The 15,312-nt window shown below is 47.1% G+C and overlaps 1 protein-coding gene and 1 long non-coding RNA gene across 3 annotated transcripts in view; one reads left to right on the forward strand and one right to left on the reverse strand.

The window, feature by feature from the left end:
* Positions 1-15,312, reverse strand: part of LOC135227102 (enhancer of rudimentary homolog) — a 139,557-nt gene that overhangs the window by 61,459 nt on the left and 62,786 nt on the right. The gene's annotated exons all lie outside the window — the stretch shown is intronic.
* Positions 1-15,312, forward strand: part of LOC135227100 (uncharacterized) — a 67,993-nt gene that overhangs the window by 39,902 nt on the left and 12,779 nt on the right. The window contains exon 2 of the long non-coding RNA XR_010317347.1: positions 13,566-13,653. This is a non-coding gene — a long non-coding RNA (uncharacterized LOC135227100). The remainder of the gene's footprint in view (positions 1-13,565; positions 13,654-15,312) is intronic.

The following is a 15,312-nucleotide window of genomic DNA, read 5'->3' on the forward strand; positions in this document are numbered from 1 at the left end:
CCGATACGTAATACAAACCCTCGGTCCTTTAACAATAGGAAGGTAACTAGCGGCAGCTGGGACGGTCGTAAGCTTCGAACAAGGGGAGAACGGTAGTTAACTGCTTGTCCGATCGTGCGCGCGCCCGCGCGCCCGAGAGGTAGAAGAATCACTTTTGCTTTCGGCCGCGGGTGTGAAGGACGTGTTCGTCATCGCTCTCTGCCCGCTTCATCGTCGTATGCTTTGTTTATATTGTGTTTTATACTAATGGTTTTGGTTTGACTTGAAAATGAAACTGTAAGTACACTGTTTTCATTTTCATTACTTAATTATGAATCACATGGAGCTATCGCCGTAGAGACGGCGATTTCCGCTCTTTTCATGAATTGAACCCTTGAATTATGTCTCGGTGCCGAGGGCGGGCGGGGCACTCACGCCGAGTCATGTATTTTGGGCGAAAGTGTGTAATGAAGATGTAAGTACTTTTTTTGGGGCATTATATTTTTGCCCTGTGCGTTCGTTGCCGAGAGCTTGATTGCGCTCGGCAAGAGCCTCTTTTTTTGTATGATAGAATGCAATGAAAGTGGATTCGCAATGCAGTTTTCTTTTCATTTTCATTTATTAATTGCATCAAATTTAATTTTGGATCAATTTCCGCTCTTACCCGGGAATTAATCCTTACGATTTATTGCTGTGGAAGTGAAAATAGCAAGTGCAGTATTGTTCATTTTTTTCATATATATTTTGATAGCATCATATTATTATGGATCAGTTTCCGCCCTTACCGGGAATTGATTTTCCCTCTTTAAGTTCTATGAAGTGAATCGCAAGTGCAGTATTCTGTTTCATTTTCATATTACTTTTCACTGCTGTGCGGGGGTAGGGGAAGCGAAGGTCTGCCAGGAAGTCGTCGGAAAGCTCTCCCGCGACTCCCTTGGTATCCGATTCTTCGTCTTCTTTCCTGCCCCCGCTCAGCTTCCTCGTATTTTGTTTTTGGGGTTTTTCTTCCTTCCGTTCGGGGTGGGGGCATGTCTCCCCCCCCCCGTGCGTGAGGGAACCCCACTTACTAATCTGTCTGTGCTACGCAGGTGCTACAGCGGTGGGAGACGACCTTGGACAGGTATGGACCACTGCGGCTGCAGGGCGTGCCTAGCATCCACGATCTGCTGCAGAGTCTAGCGAGTTCTGGGGCGGTGACCTTGGAGTGGTCTCCACTACAACCTTCACGGCCGCTTATGCTGCTTCCCCCCGCTGGTCTACACTCCCCATGCTGTGTCGGTGACGCCGTCTGCAGCTTCTAGGGCCGGTCGCCGCCGTACCGAGGAGGGGTATGCCGCCGCCGCCTGTGTTTTCTTCGTGTTGCCTGCCCCAGACTTCCGCTGTTCCAGCAGCTCGCCCCTGGACCGGCCGCCAGTACCACGCTGGCTGCCGATGATTCTACGAGGCGATGGCTGGGCCTGCCGTACCTGTCGCTGATGTGGTTCCCGCTACTGGCTTGGCTGTCCCTTCTGTGTTTACCGCTGCCGCTGTTCCTGCCGCTCCTGAGCTGGTTGCTGTTCCTGTCGCTCCTGGTTCCTGCGCCTGTCCATGCTGGTCCTGCCCATGGTGTGTCTCCCCAGTCCCAGGTCCTTCCGGACAGGTGCAGTCGGGCCGTGTTGCTTCGGCAATAGGCCCGACTCCGGCCTGGATGGGGAGGACCTGACGACTGTCCTGCGTGAGCTGACGAAGAAGAGGAAGGTGTCATCTTCGTCTGTTGCTGCCTCTTCCCTTAGGACTTCTAAGGCCCATAAGCCGAAGAGAAGAAGGCTGCCTCCCCCCCTAAGAAGTCTCCTTCGGGAACTTCTAAGGGCCCACCCGTCCCACCTCGGTGGGACGGGGGGTCCTTCTGCTGGTCCTCCTGCTCCTTCGGGAGCGGGGCCCGTCTCCCCTTCCGTAAGGAAGAGATAGACGGGGACCAGAGGAGTATCGGTTAGCTCTGGTACTTCCTCGCCTGGTGCTAGCGGCGATGCCGCTACGCCAGGTTCCGGCTCGGTCTCCTCGTTCGCGGGACATCATCCCGAGTGTACGCTCTCCCTCGGGAGGACCGTGCAGCCAAAGTTTCGGCGCCAGAGTTCGCTCGGCGCCAAGACCACGGCACGGAGCAGAAGGCTGGCGAGAACCGCTCAGGTGACTCTCGCCAGGCCAGCGGCCGCTCTCGCAGCGGACCAGCTGGTAACCGGGTTTTGTTCCCCCGCCCCCCTAAGAAGACTCCTTCGGGAACTTCGAAGGGCTCGTCACATTCCGGTGTGACGGGGGGGTTCTTCTTGCTGGTCCTCCTGTTCCTTCGGGAACGGGGCCCCGTCTCCCCTTCTGAGAAGAAGAAGAAGACGGGGACCAAGGGTGTGCTGGCTACCGCTGGTACACCCTCGCTGGTCTTGGCAGCTCTGCTGCTAAGCCAGGTACCGGCTCGGTTTCTCGTCCGCGAGAAGTTCCGAGTGTACGATCTCCTTCGGGTGACCGTGCAGCCAAAGTTAAGACGCCTGAGTTCGCTCAGCGTCATGACCGATATGGCACGGAGCAGAAGACCTTGTCGGAGAAGCCGCTCAGGTTGAACTCTCGCCAGGCCAGCGGCCGCTCTCGCAGCGACCAGACGGTACTGGGTCGGTGGACGTGACGGTCTCTGACCGGCCACGGTTGTTGGCTGGGAAGAGGTCCCCCAGTCCCCTCGACCGACGGTACCAGCCTCGGCTGGTACCAGCGGTTTTGACGTGCCGCGAGGACGCTCACCGGTCTCACGGCGAAAGCGAGCTCTGCCAGGTCACCTGACCGCCGCTCCCACAGGGAACCAGGCGGATACGGTGACCAGCAGCAGCTCGTCTGAGCACGGGACCGGGGTCGACGTGCTCAGTCGAGCCGCTCGCCACAGGTGGAGCGGCACGGCCAGGCCTGCAGATCGATCCCCACCGCGGGTTGGTGATCGGCTGCAGCCCCCCACGTACGCTGGTCCTGCCAGCGAGCGGGGGGGGGAGCGTCAGGTCTGTCTCTCCACTACCTTCAACTTCCTCGGGCTACACCGGGAAGAGCGAGGTAGCTAGGAGTGATCGTGAGAGGTGCGCCGCTCACGATCCCGTCACGACGCCGCACGTGCCACGTATGGTCTTAGGACCAACCAGGACGTACGCGCAAGTTGATTGGAGGCGACCGTCAGGGGGAGAGGGGGTAGCGTCAGTTCTGTCTCTCCGATACCTTCAACTTCTCGGCATACGCCAGGAAGAGCTAGGTATATAGGAGTGATCGTGAGAGATGCGCCGCTCACGATCCCGTCACGACGCCGCACGTGCCAGTTGGTCTTAGGACCAACCAGGACGTACGCGCAAGTGATTGGAGGCAACCGTCAGGGATCTGTTGCTGGTCCTTCTTCTGAAGGAGGAGGGTCTTGGGAGCTGCCCTTGTTGGAGGGACTTGGACGGTCCTACTCCTCAAGACGCTGTAACTTCCGAGATTCAGAGTACTTTGCCCAGGTTATTGCACTGATTCGTCAGCACAACGACCGGGGGGGAAGGATCGCCGCTCCCACCGAGCAGAGCCCATGTCTCTGCTCGAGTCGTTTTGGGGCCCGAGAGGGAACCCAAACCGACGGTGGGTATGCCGCGATCGGAGCTTACCGATTCTGTCTTGAACCAGAGTCTCTCGTCTCCGGACAAGAAGGCTCTCTCAGTTCTGGCCGGTCGATCAAGCTACTTCCACCTCCTCTACTGCGACAGCGGCGTTTCTACGTGTCTTCGGACACCGTATTTAAATACTCCTTCGGTCCTCCTGAGAGGTTTCGACCTCGACGAGGACTGGAATGAGTCGGAGGACGGTATCGGCTCTCTCCTGTCAGGTGTCGATCAGCCCCACCCAGACGACGTTCACAGTGGCGGCAGACCCTTACCTACAGTGAGAGTTCGTAACCCTCCTCGGGGAAAAACGTTTTCTCCTGACGATACGTTTTCCCAGACTCTGAGAGGCCATCGCCGCAAGGCGATGGCTGCTCCTACTCTTCTCCAACTGCTAGTTCCACTGGGAAGGCGAGCGAGTATCCAATTCCTCCCCCATTCCCGTCTCTCCTTACGGCTACGAGGGAAAGGGGTAAGGATCCTACAGAGATTTCTCTGTAGGATCCCACGTTGGGGACTGCGCTACCAGGGGGGACCTTCGGGTCCTACCTGACGTAAGCCCCGGTCGTTGAGGAGGGATCCTGCCCCATTCTCGATTTCTACGGGAATCGAGAGGACCACCAGCCGATATCGTTTGACGAATTCGGTGGGGGTTTCGCAGACTGCTTAGAATTCTACGGAATTTCTAGCGCATTCAGTGTTTTTAGAGTTTCTTACGATCTCCAAACACTTAGGCGAGACCACGGTCCAAAGTGAGCGAGACGAGAATCCCCGATATGTTACACGATAATCGGGAACCTCGCCTATGCTCGAATTCCTGGAATTTCTAGCATTAGGAAGAAGACTGCTGCTGAAAGAAGACTATCTCACAGTAGGCGACCAACCTGGAATAGAGAAGAACGGAGGGGGAATATCCAGTTTGGCTGGAACTATCGTCTTAGTATTCTGTTCACCATTGAAGCTTTCCTTCGAGGAAGACTTCTCCTTCACTCTCCTTTAATAGAGAACGAAGGCTGGGTCGATCTCCAATCCTTATTTTGTTTTTCTTGAAGGAAAGAATTTAGGATGGAGATCGTTGTTCAGAATCCTACAAATATACTACGTATATTAACCTCGCGACATGATTCTGCTAAGCAGTTGAATGGTCCGAGGGGTATGGCGCATATCCTAGTTATTCTACGGATTGCGACTTAGACGAAAGTATTCTAATTGAACTGCAAACCCGGGTTGCCTGCAACCTCCCAGGAGTTTCCAGTTTCAATTTTATATACTTATGGTGTTGTCACAACAACACCATTTTAGCTTTTATATTTACCGAAATTCGTTTCGCTTAAATATAATTGCTCGAGCATATCTTTTTATGCTCGGTGGTTCTAGCCGAACGCATTCCTTCGTGGAAAGGATTACTTGGCAACTCAGGATGACGAGTCAGCGACAGCTACTGCGTATTGAATTGCCCGAGGCATTTCAGTATCAGCTGCCGCTTTGAGATAGACGGTTGTTTTAGTCTTTCCCACCTGCTTTGATTGAATAACAACCGTATCTCTGCCCAACAATCACGGACTTAAGTCTCTGATTAACGGGGATTCTCGCATACATGAATGACCATCTACTGCTGAGAAACGCTAGTATTCATCGTCTTCGGTATTGCGAGAATTTTAAACAGAGATATCTATTCGACTCTCATCTTTCTGTTTACCGCACGGTAACAGAATTCGGTAATAGTTCTCTTGCTGCCATCGTATCCCGATCATGCGAATGATTTTTGCGGAATCTGAGTTTGTCCTCAAAATATTCTTGTATTCGGAGGTGTACAATTGTTCATTGTTCACCCCGGATTAGCAGATGTATTGAAAGACATCGCCTACTCCCACACCTGCCAGCTCTACTTCCAAACGTTCAGCCCATGAGAAAGCAGTTCTTCAAGCGGCTCTCCCCTGTGTTTCATTACTGAAGAACGCCCCGCTTTCATTGCACAACGGACAGCAATGAAATGGCGGTTAGCGTTTTTCAGTCATTTGTAAGCACAGGTTTAGAATCTTGAGATTCCTTCTCTCGATTCAACTGGAAGACGTAGGTTGCATTCATTGCCTACCTTCGTCTTCAACGTCCACATAGTGTTGTTTCTCCTTAAGCTGAGATTCAACGTCTATGAGATTTTCTTGCCATCAGGGACCTCGGTCTTGAAGGCAATTGACTTTCGCCTTTTGAGCTTATGCATTAAGAGAATCATCGCCGCGCCGTCCGGCATCGTGACTAACAAATATTTTATTTGTTTGGTCTCTCAGCATAACTCTTTAAAGGGCGAAGGTCACGTGACTTACCCGGATGCTTGGACAACTTGCCTCTACTGATTCCGAACCAGTCAGTCGGCAGCTGTCAGAGCGTCCGAGTCAGTTACGAACTATGCTGTGGACTTAGTTCGGTTGTTCCAGAGCAATCATTACTTCGTCTTAATAGCTTGTCAGTATGAGTACTGTACATAACCAAAGTCGAGAAGAGGGATAGGTCATACGACTATTCCCTTCTTTTCGTCTTAGGTAACTGCATGACTTCTCTTGAGAAGTCAAGCACAAAGGGATGGGGATTTGTGACGCTCGATTTCGTACCGATCTTCGTAGCGAAGACTCTGAACCCTTCGGTAACTGACGATTGGTTCGAGTCCTTCACAATACCCTCCCTAATGGACGTCACCGCCTCCGATACGAAGGCTATGCTGCTTTGTCCTGTGAAGGTGCGACGGAGCTGTCTGAAGAAACTCGACACCCAGGATGAGTGTGGACGCCTCTTCATCATTCTCTCGCGTTCCGCAAGAACTTCTCCGTGGCGCAGGTAATGAAGGCAGGCGCCTGGTCCAACCGGACCGCATGCACCTCCTTCTACCTTCAGGATATTGCCCACATTTCCTTGGATCTTTTTCCTTGGGAAACCGTGGTGGTTGCTCAACACGTTGTGTAGTTAACCCAGACCCTCGCAGGCTGAACAGCATCGAGTCCTGGTGTGACCGTAAGAATGGATGAGGATGAGAGTGTGACTGGCTCCTCTTCCATCTTTTTCTTCCCTCTACCTTTGGTAGAGGGACACGGTCGTCACCCTGCTGGGTAAGGACGAGATGCAGGTGAGCTACTCAATAGAGCACCATCCTATCCCTTTCAGTAGGGATAGGAGTAAATATCCACCACTTCCTCCAACAAGGGGGAGGAAGTGGATGCCAAATTGAGACAAACCCATCATTTTATGATTGTCTCTTGCAAACAGGAACAAGTTCTTGCTTGCTGGTACGAAGAGATACGCTTGCCTCTCTCTTAGTACTTGGCCCAGAGGTCTGACCATTGATCCTGCGGTGCACACCCCGATCAATCGGACAGAGGTTTGGATCCCTCCCTTGCTCTTACGACCAGGGAGGCACTCCAGGGGTTGGACGAACACCAGTCTGTTCACCAAAAAGACTCAGATTCCTCCCACCAAGAAGTGAGTCTTCCTATTGTTAAAGGACCGAGGGTTTGTATTACGTATTGGAACAAATGACAATTTGTCGAAAATTGCATTTTTCCTAACTATACAAACCTGAGGTCCTTTACATATAGTCCCACCTCATGCCACCCCTCACTCTGCAACTTTTTGCATGGGCCTAAAGCAAAAGTGATTCTTCACCTCTCGGGCGCGCGGGCGCGCGCACGATCGGACAAGCAGTTAACTACCGTTCTCCCCTTGTTCGAAGCTTACGACCGTCCCAGCTGCCGCTAGTTACCTTCCTATTGTTAAAGGACCTCAGGTTTGTATAGTTAGGAAAAATGCAATTTTCGACAAATTGTCATATTAGACCTTTTTCGGTTCTGTTTACCGCATGGTAACAGAATTCTGTCCGAGTCTACAGCGGCATAGCACACATGATTTCCCTCGAAACAAGAATGATGTGCAAGAGATGCAGTCAATTAGCTCGCCGAGACGTCCCTTGCTCGATTATGAAGGGGACTCCTTCCGCTGCCAAATACGACAGCGCCGAGCGCGACGCTCGGCAGGACTCTTGGATGGACGCACAACGTAATGCTTCTTCAGACATTCGCCGAGAATCAGAGAATAGTAAGGTGGATCTCAGGGAAGGAGACTTTTAGGAAGAACAAATGAACAATCTTCTACAGTGTTAAAAATTAAAATTACTCCTGTTTAAGTGAAACGCAGCCTTATTAGGGAAGGAAACATGCTCGGTGAGGGAATGAATGAATTGCAGGGACCATTTCCTCGCTGGAGAAGTTTGTTTGCCGAATAGACTGAAATTCACACCTCTCCAGTTTTTCCTGCATAAAAAACTGGAATAGCATAGATGATCTAGAAATGATTCTGAACATCTCTCTAGTCAAGATTCGTCTATAGGTGATGTCATGGCTCATAATCTCATAGAATTTGAATCTTGAAAGATTACTTTAGTCTTCAGAGACGTCCTCCCCGCGCAGGAGTTGGAACTCTCGGAGGGTCTCGCTCCCTCTGAGGAGAACGAAGACGATATAGGTCGCACAGGCGGTGCCGTCGTTTTCTTTGGTTCCTCGGAGGGGGACGCTTCTCGTCCGTTAGCTCCTTCTGCTTTGCAGTCGTCTCCTGGGCAATTGGAAGACTTTCTGCAGTAAAAGAGAGCTGAGATGTATTGATGTAGGTCTCAGGGAGGGGGAACTCTTCACGTCCATCCTCCTTTCTTTTCTACTGTGTTGCGATCTTCACCGGAGAGGACGTCTTCCGATGAGTATGCTTTTGAGCGCTTCGGTCGCTCCTAAGATATATCCTTGGCGGTCCATGTGAGAAGGAGGAGGGCTTCCCCTCGCCCATCGTCTTCTCAAAGGATCAGCCTTTTGCCTGAGAAGGAATGTTCTCCATCGAAAAGGATGATTGGGTTCTCTGCAACAACAACTTGTTTTGTTGATTGCAGTTGAGAGGCAAAGCCACATCGTGAGAGGAAGGCGGATGATAGGCTGCCAATTCAAGAGTACAGGCAGTCCTTCTCCTTCTCCTCGTTCCGCTCTTTCGCCAGTTGCCTTGCTCTCTAGTTTTCATGCAGCTCTCCAGAGGTTGTCTAGAGAGCACGGTTACCATCTTCCCGAACGTGTGTCAGTTGAGAAGAAGAAGAGGTCTTGGTTCGATGGCTTTTGAGCCTCTTTTGAAGAATAGTTTCAGCCTGCGGCCCCTCAGTCTCCTCCTTCGCAATTGTTATCTTCGAAGGACGACTGGCTCATTCATGCCTCCACTCAAACGCGGTGTCTGAAGGATTTTCAAACAACTTAATCGTTGGTGAAGTCCCTGAACTACTGGTGAATTTCGAAAAGTCACATCTGATCCCAACCCAATCCATCGTGTATCTGGGGATTCAGATGGATTCAGTGGCTTTTCGAGCTTTTCCGTCCCAGGAACGTAGCAGCAAGGCTTAGACAAAGTGTTAGCCTTCCTAAGGAAAGATTCGTGCTCGGTGAGGGAATGGAGAGTCTAACTGGGGACCATTTCCTCGCTGGAGAAGTTTGTTTCCTTGGGGAGACTGCACCTCAGACCGTTACATTTTTTTCTCAAGTACAATTGAAAAAAAAAAAAAAAAAACCAAGAATCTACACATGATCTTGGAAATTTCAGGAGAGGTAAAACATCACTTGAAATGTTGGCTAGATCCAGTGTAGCTGTCGGAGGGCGTGTCTCTCAAGCTTCAGAGCCCCGACCTAGTGTTGTTCTCCGACGCGTCCACCACGGGATGGGAAGCATCATTAGGGGGAAAGAAGTGCAGGCACCCCTGGAGAGGGGAACAGGTGTCCTGGCACATAAACCTAAAGGAAATGGCAGCCATCTTTTTAGCTCTCCAGTTTTTCCAAGAAAAAGTCTCTCGTCGAATAGTCCAAGTCAACTCAGACAACACCACAGCTCTGGCGTACTTGAAGAAGTAGGGAGGAACACAGTCTCAGTCCTTTTTGCTCTGGCAAAGGAGATCTTGCTGTGGGCAAGGGCACTGGACGTCATGATCCTTACGAAGTTTTGTAGCAATGAGTAGAGAATGTCTGGGCGATCTCCTCAGCAGACGAGGTCAACTTCTGCCCAACCGAGTAGACTCTGCTTTGGAGGTATGCCAAGAGCTGTGTGGGGGTTATGGGGACGTCCGCTCGTGGATATCTTTGCGACGTCCAGAACGAAGAGGCTTCCACTGTACTGCTCCCCAGTACTCGACCCAGCTGCAGTGACGATAGACACACTTCTCTGGGACTGGACGGGGATGGACCTGTACGCCTTTCCCCGTTCAAGATCTTAGGGGAAGTCATGAGAAAGTTTGCGGTGTCGGAAGGACGAGAATGACTTTGTTCGCCCCGTTCTGGCCTGCGAGAGAGTGGTTCACGAGGTCATGGCCTTTGCAGTAGACTTCCCGAGGACGCTTCCAGTAAGGACAGATCTACTCAGACAGCCCCACTTCGAGAGGTACCACAGAAGCCTCTTCGCTCTGAGTGCAAGAAGAGCGTTTTCCAACGCAGTGTACAATCGAAGTGGATAGTCTTCAGGAGTTGGTGCAAGAAGAACGGCATTTTCCTCCACCACGACCTGTGAGCCAGATTGCTGACTTCCTTTTCTGAGAAGGGATCTAAAACTTGCAGTCTCTACAATCAAGGGTTATAAGAGTGTGCTTTTAGTTGTCTTTAGGCACAGAGGCCTGGACTTGGCGGACAACAGAGACCTTCACGATCTCTTGAGATCTTTCGAAACGATGAAGGTTCAACAACCCAAGTTGCCGTCTTGGAACTTGGATGTAGTTCTGAAGTTCCTCATGTCCAGTCCGTTTGAACCTATGCATGAAGTGCGAGCTTTTATGAATTCTTCTTGGTTCCATAACAATATGTCATAAAGGACATATGAGCTGTCACTTACGGGAGATGCAATTCTGTGTTGACCTCCCGTTACACGAAGGATGTCAATTCAACCTACAAGAGATCCTTTTCTCTTGGTTGTTCGTGTCTGCGGATACGTTGCTGGGATAGGGAGCCGACACTGATCCTTAACTAGTGAGTTAATTTTTAGTTTTAACTCTTTTTAAAATTAAGCGCTAACCCTCGTGTTAGGATCAGGTGATCGGGATCGGTGTTGTGCTCCATTAATTATGCTAAATAGGCATAGGTATATGGTCATATGAGTGGATTAGCACCCATTGACAAATGCCAGTTAGGCTTTGCCGAGTAAGTGGATAAGACCCCATCGGCAAACCCACAAGAACTCTTACCCATAGGTCACATCCTCGCTGAGGCTCTTGAGACGAAGCAGACTCCTAAGCAATAGCTAGGAAGTCAACCCTCCGTCTGAAAAGATAGGAACCAAGGTTTTATAAGAGGTCCTTCTGATAACTTGTGGTGTTTTGGTCAGGAAGCCAAGGTTACAGTGTCAAAGAATGCTTTGGCTTTTTTCTTGAGGGGGGGCACCATCAAGGAAGTGCATTCATCCTGTCAAGACAGTGATATGAAAGTGTTGAAGGTGATGCGCATGGACTGAGGGCTATTTCTACGTCGGTAGCCTTCCAAAAGAACATGGCACTCAATGACATCTTGAATGCCACATTTTGGCGTAGTAATTCAGTGTTTGCCTCTCACTACCTTCGGGAGGTGAGGATTACATACGAGAACTGCTACTATTGTCGCAGCAGACAATATATTGGGGACAGAGAGTAGCACTCTTCCTATCTTTTAGAAAATAATATGTTAGTTTGGACTTTTTAATTTTATTTCTTTTTATTTTTTATTTTATTATGTTTATGTAGGTGTTTAGTTTTTTGTGGTCTTGGGTAGGCCGCCTTAGGCGGCCTTACCTCCATTAGCCTTGGTTTTACGAAGTTTAACCAGATAGGCTAGGTCAGGTGTAATGTTTTTGCTTCGCCCTCATAGTAGGGTAAAATGTTTTTGTCACAGTGTGGTCACGCCCCATTGACAAATCATCTGGAGCGCACCAGCTACATAGGTCACGTCCTTGCTGGCACCTCCAGTGAAGCATTAACAGCATTCGGTGTCTAAACAACACCTATATGATCTGTCACATTGTGGTCACGCTCCCCGTGACAGTTCATTAGAGCGCACCAGCTACACAGGTCACGTCCTTGCTGCACCTCTAGGAATGCAGTACCGAAATTGGAGGTCTATAATATAGGATCTAGTTGCATTGTGGTCACGCCCCCGTGAACAGATCCTCTAGAACTAAACAGCTTCACAGGTCACTACCTAGCTGGAGTCTTAGTAAAGCAGATGCAGACTTGGGTGACGGTACTCACGAAGTCAGCTATGCTAACAGTTAAGGAACCAAAATATCAATCATATATATGAAATTGTTTCCCAAAATCGAATCTGTCTCCCCCTTCCTCCAAAGGTGGGATTCAGCTATATATATATCTGGCAGGTAAGATTCATGAACAAAATGATATTGTTATGATACAATAAAGTTTGTTCATACTTACCTGGCAGATATATATAACAAAGTGCCCACCCACCTCCCCTCAGGAGACAGTGGCACTAGAAAAATCTGACAGAAAATGGGAATGGTTCCTTACGCCCGCCTCCAGCGGCGGGAATGGGTACTACCACCTGGCCGACCACTGCGTGTGCCGGGAGTTTTGAAATTCTGTCGGACTTCGGAGAATACAGCTATATATATATCTGCCAGGTAAGTATGAACAAACTTTATTGTATCATAACAATATCATTTTTCGACAAATTGTTATTTTGTTAAACTGTGACAGTATGTGAATCCTGTTTTCTTCATACTGTACGCTTGAGAATTGGAAAGTTCGTTCCCTGATGCACGCTGTGCTATGGTTTACGTAATTGTATTGTTGAAGAAACAGACACACACAGGTGTGTATGAGTTTCTCATCACACTCATCAACTATTATAACCAACTTGTCTGTCAGCTCTGTTTTATTTTTAACACTGCAATTGCTGTTTCCTCATACCTCATTGTCAGGCTATAAATAGGATTGATTTGCCCTCTTATTCTGAGTTATAAATAGAGCATTAGGATTGCGTCACTTTGAAAAACATCTGTCAGTTTTCAGTATATATATATATATATATACGTATATAAGGATATATATATATATCTATATCTATATATATATATATATATATATATATAATATATATATATATATATATATATATATATTATATATTATATATATTATATATATATATATATATATATATATATATATTATTATATATAATATATATTATATCTATATTATATATATATATTATATATATAATATATAGATCGATAGATAGATAGATAGATAGATTGATTTCAAATTCCTGTGTTTCTTATGCACAAGTTCCAATGTCCCAGTAGGTATGCATCGTAAAGGTGTGCTGGTGGGAACTCTTTAATATCTTGATCCAAGCCAAAGACTATATAGAAATATTATAGAATATTTATATATAGAAATAGAAGAAATAGCAATGGGCAAAATATCAGAAACGCTCCTATACCTGGAGGAAAAATGTAAGGGGTAGGATTTGGAACCGAGTGCTTTTTGAGGTTCTTGAATCAACAAGTAAGGTTTCCTGTGTAAGAAACATTCAGATAAATTGTGGTATATAGAGTAATTAGTCAAAACTATTTGCAACCTTTTTTACTACCCAATATATTGACCTTTACAATATTTTTCGCATCACTCGGTGCGGTTTTGAACTTTTGCTGGGTTTCAACTGCAAATCAAATGCTTAAATATCTTTATCCACTTAATAGATTGCAGTGTTGAAGAGTATACAGTAATGTACCACAAAACTTAATAAACTCCTTGATGGTAAGACAGAATGTTGAAATGAAGATATTTGTCGTGCAAACGTTTTTAATATCAAATAAGAGTAATTTCCAGGATCGTTTGTCTTTCGAATAGTTAAGAACTCTTAGCTTGTTCTGCATAATCAGTTTATTTCCTTTCCTTTTCAGGCGCACACAATATTGCTAGTTCAGCCGGGACCTAAACCAGAAACCAGAACATTTTCAGACTACGAAAGTGTCAACGAGTGTATGGAAGGTATGTTGATCATCCTCAATAAACCTAGATGCTAATCTTGACTAATAATTTGGCATCATTTGCAACAGAATTTTCTAACATCTTTGTTATTTTCTTTTTCTTCCATGTTATTTTTGCCATGTATTTTTTGCATTTGTTATGATTTTAAATATTTTCAGCATCTTAGCTTGCTATTTTGTTGGTTGCCATGTGGAATGCTTTGGTAACACTGGTACTTTTGATAATTCTAGTATGTGAGTTGCATATATTTGCTCATTCATTTGTTTACTTTTTATATGCCATAGTGATCAGTTGTAGAATTTGTAGTCTTATAAGGGCATGGCTGCTGCTTTTCAGGGTTTGATGCAAATCTTAAGAAGACTGAATATTATTTTTAAGCTATTTAAGCATTTGTCAAAATATAAAAACTAACGAACTTGTCATGTTCTTGTTGGTTAGCTTTGTTCCTGTGTTTTTGTGTTGGTAGTTCTGCTATGTTTTTCAGAAATTATTGCAAGGTAATTTTGTCTTAAGGCTTTTAAGTTTTTGGTAGCATTTTGTCTAGACATTATTTTCATTTTTCTTGGATTGTCTGAATAATTTCAGCCTAGACTCTGGGTCCTTGAAGGTTGGTGGAAGCATTTAGTGGTACATATGGATTATCCAAAACTGTGGCCCGTGTAAGGGGTAGTGCCATCAGTGCATATCATGTGGTGCACTGTAGGCATGACTTAAGGGTATTTGCACTGTCCCTTCAGCTCCTAGCTGCAACCTCTTTTATTCCTTTTACTGTACCTCGGTTCATATTCTCTCTTCCATTTGACTTTCCACTCTAACAGTTGTTTCATAGTGTAACTGCAAGGTTTTTCTCTTATTGCACTTTTCAAACCTCCTTACTATCGATTTCCCTCTAAGCGCCAAATGACCTCATAGGTCCCAACACTTGGCCTCTGACCTAAATTCTTTATATTCTATATTCAGATGCTGTGTTTGAAGTAGCCAAAAGGTCACTGCTCTGCTCAAGAGAGGCATATTTTAAGGGGGATATACAAGCAAACTTTTCATGAAGACCTTCCTCAGAAGATAATCTTATTCCCCTGTCACTGGAACAAGGGTGAGCTGCATCCTCTCATTGCTCAAGTTACCGACACAAGAGAGTAGAATTTCGTGGTCGACCAAAAAAGTCGGGAAGCCATTTGAATTTCCATCCTGACCAGTCAGGTCACAATGCACCAGAATTGACCCTTCAAGAGGTACCTACTCAGAAGCATTAATATCTGCCATACCTAGTTTCACTCACCTCCTAGGTAGCATACCCTCTACTTTTCATCTTGTGTTTTGACGAATACCATTCCTTGCAGCATCAAGGTGGAGGTGAAAAGAGAATGTCTCATTTGTTTGAAATTCTTACCCTTACAAAGATGAGATCGAGGCTCATGAGTCAAAGCCTTTTTTGCACACTCATATTATTCAAGGACACAGTCTAGCAAGTACGTATTGGAAGTTACAACAAGAAATATCCTATTTACACTTTTGTCATCATTCCTGGCACTGGCATCCATTGGTGTCTTGACATTTTGAGGACTGAGCACATGGTGAGACCCAGTAGTACATAATTTTATCACAACTTTTGCTCGTCCTCATTATGACAATGACGAAAGTGTTAGTTATTTTGTCTTT

Source organism: Macrobrachium nipponense, chromosome 15, assembly GCF_015104395.2.
Source record: "Macrobrachium nipponense isolate FS-2020 chromosome 15, ASM1510439v2, whole genome shotgun sequence".
Lineage (NCBI taxonomy): Eukaryota > Metazoa > Arthropoda > Malacostraca > Decapoda > Palaemonidae > Macrobrachium > Macrobrachium nipponense.